This window comes from Tupaia chinensis, unplaced genomic scaffold (genome assembly GCF_000334495.1).
Source record: "Tupaia chinensis unplaced genomic scaffold, TupChi_1.0 Scaffold000682_1, whole genome shotgun sequence".
In the NCBI taxonomy this organism is placed as follows: Eukaryota; Metazoa; Chordata; class Mammalia; order Scandentia; family Tupaiidae; genus Tupaia; species Tupaia belangeri.
Genome location: NW_006160205.1, coordinates 1296597 through 1300264, shown reverse-complemented (window position 1 = coordinate 1300264; position 3668 = coordinate 1296597).

Here is a 3668-nt window from a genome sequence, read left to right as displayed (position 1 = left end):
TCCTGGACCTGGTGGCTTGCTTTCTCACTTTCCTTTTTCTCTGTCTCTCTTTGGTGTACATACATACCCTATAGCAAATTAAAAAATAATAATAAATTAAATTAAGTAATTCTTTAAAATAACAATGGAGGCAAAATTATTTTAAGGAGAAGACAATAAGTAAGTGAGTCAGGGAGTTAAATTATGTGAGGGAAAATCTAATCGACAAAATTGAATTTTGAAGATTTGTTCACAAAAATTAATTTATAGACTTGGACAGACTTTAAATTAATCATGCTTAAGATATTCAGAGAAATAAAGTATAACCCCTATTTTAAAAATAATTATTAAATAATAAATAAGTGTAAGAAAAAAATAATAGAATTTTAAAAAGCAAACCATTCAGTGAATGGGATAAACAGAGTGATTTTCTTGTTGTTGCTGTTTGTTTTTGTTAGAGACGGGGTCTTGTTACATTGCTCAGGCTAGCCTCGAACTTGTAATCCTCATGTCTCAGCCTCCCCAACAGCAGGACTATAAGCACACGCCACTATGCCTGGCCCACATTTTTTAATGGAAACACAGAAATGAGATATTCAGAACCCCAAAAGATTAAAAAGCCAGTTGATGGAGCAGAGAACCAAAATCAGTTAAAAAAAGAAAACAACAGTTCAAGTACAGAGAGTGAGTCTAAGGATCCCACATATAATAGAAATTCCAGAATGAAAGAGCAGAGGGAATGATGAAAAAGCATTTTTGAAGAGAAATGACTACTAATTTTCCAGAGATGAAGTGAGATGTAAGTCCTCAGAGTAAAAGTATTTACTCCTGAGAAAATAAAACTTAAAACATCTTAAATCATCCACAGCTTAAAGAGTCAGCCTTGGCTGGATTTGGACAATTTGTAGTAAATCTTAAAAAGACTACCAGAGAGAAAGGCATTACGTACAGAGTGAAGCAGGCGTCTCCTTCACCGTAACAGACGCACGGAGTCAACAGAGTAACATAGAAACACCCGTGGGCAGGAGAAGCCCCAAATTCAGGTCTCTGGCACTGTCTGGGCAGAAAAACAGGACAGCGAAAGGAAAAGGCAGCCCAAGGTTTCCAATCTGAGGACGCTATCTGACTCCTTTCAGAAATATTTGAGCACTGTGGGTGGGCATTTAAATTGGTGCAGCTGCTATGGAAAACTGTACGGCCAAGCCTCAAAACTTTAAAAATAAAACATCATGCAACTTAATAATCCCAATTCTGGGTATATATCCAAAAGAAGTAAGAACAGTGTTTCAAAACATTCGTACTCCTGTTCATAGCAACGTTATTCACAAGAGCCAAAAATAAAACAAATCCAACTATCAACAGATAAATGGATGAACAAGATGTGCTATATACATATAATTTCATATTATTTCATTTTAAAAAGAAAGGACATCCTGTTACAATGCTACAAAATGGATGAGCCTTGAAGGCACCAAGTAAAATAAAACTGCCACAGAAAGATAAATACTAGGGAGGTGACGTAGTGGTTAAGATGGCTGAGTCCCACACGACTGACTGCATGGTACAAAAGTCCCAGAACTGGAAGCTTCAGAAACATGTGTGTATGCATGGCCAAAATCCCAAGAGGAAAACAAGGAAAAGGGATTGCAGCGTGACCATCACCTCTAAGGGGTGTTTCCTCACTTTCTCTCTTTCCAATGAGCAAACATGCTCTGAATCAAGTTGTAAAAAAAAGACAAATCTTATATGATTCCATTTAGATGATGTACATCGAGCAGTCAGATTTGTAGTCTGAAAGCAGAATAGTGATCGGCAGGATTGGGAAGACTTTGGAGAGCTGCTCTTTAGTGGGTTGGAGTTTCAGTTTTACAAGGAGATCTACTGGAACAACAAAGTGCATATATATCACACTACTGAACTGTACACTAAAAAGTGATTAAGTTTGGGTGGTGTGGCAGGTGGTGTGGTAGTTAAGGTGCTAGACTCCCACATGGCTGAGCAAAGTTGGAATACAGGACCTGGTGACTTGGAAATCATGTTGAGTGCATGTTTGTGCATGCCCAAGATCCTAAGAGAATGGAGAAGAAGGGATTGTGGCATGGCCATCCCCTCAGGGGATGATTTCTCACTTTCTCTGTCTCTAGCCACCAAGTACATGCACCCTATGGCAAAAAAATTAAAAAAAAAAAACAAAACAAAAACAGATTAAGTTGGTAAATGTTATGTTGTATGTGTGTGGGTTTTTTTTTTTTTTTTTTTGAGAGAGAGAGACACAGAGACAGAAAGTGAGAAATAGCCCCCTGGAGGGATGGCCACGCCACAATCCCTTCTCCTCCATTCTCCTCTCAGGATCTTGGGCATGCACGCACACACACATGCCTGGCGTGGCGTGAATTTTAAATCACTGGGTCTGGGACTTGAACCGCAGTTGACTACATGGGAGTCCAGCAACATAGCCATTATATTAACTACTGGTTCCATGTGTTTTTTTTTTTTTTTTAAACCATAACCTACAAAACACTGAAAAAAAAAAATAGTGAACAACAACAACAAAACACTAAGCAAATAGTTAAATTCCAAAGCTGAATGACATGTCCACTAGTATTTATTATATACAATTCTATTCATTTTTTGGAATGAGTTTACAAAATAGACAGTTTCTAATAAACTGATGGTAATAAATTCATCAACAGAAGGGATAAACAAATTGTGTTATACACATACAAGAGAAGACTATGTACCAATAAAAGCAAATTATTGATCTATTTGGAGCAACATGATTGAATATCAAACTCATTAGGTTGAACCAAAGAAGTCAGACACAAAAAAGGACATGGAATGAGATTTCATTTATACAAAGATCAAGAACAGGCAAAGCAAAACTATGGAGATAGAAATCAAAAGGGTGTTTGCTTATGAAGGTGGGGGTCGGCTAGAAAGCTGGCACTTGCAACATTCTGGAGTGACAGGTATACCTTGTTTTTGTTCCGCTTGCAGAAATTTTTGCTATAGGGCACGTGCACTCACTAGAGAGAGAGAGAGATAGAGACAGAAAGCAAGAAATCAACTCCCGGGGGATGGCCACGCCACAATCCCTTCTCCTCCATTCTCCTCTCGGGATCTTGGGCATGCACGCACATGCCTCCAGCGTGAGTTTAAGCCACCAGGTCCAGGACTTGAATGACAGTCAACCTCGTGGGAGTCCAGCAACATAGCCATTACGCCAACTGCTGGTCCCAACAGCTATGTCTTGATTGGAGTGTTGGTTATATAGAGCAATATGCTTGTCAACACCAAACTATTTGTACACTTAGGATGTGGGCCTTTTATTAAGTACAAAGGTTACCTCAATGTATAAATAACACTTTCAACAAAAAGGGAAGCAAAAAAAAAAAAAAAAGTAGAAGACTTCTATTCACAAGTAGGAGAAAGAACCTCAGCCTTGGTGGCACCAAATACCTGAGGACACAAGGCAAAGGGCACTTCAGTTGATTGAAATGCAAGGAGAAATTTAGATAGCACAATTCTGTTACTCAAGACGTATTCGGGACACTGGAGAAAAGGCCAGAGCTTCAAGAAACTTTAGAAGAGAACCTGAAACCCTGTACAGTGTCTCAAGAATTTTATCAGCTCTTCCTGAGGCACACACATGCCTCCTCTTTGGTTCCTTTCCAGAGAAATGACTGAAA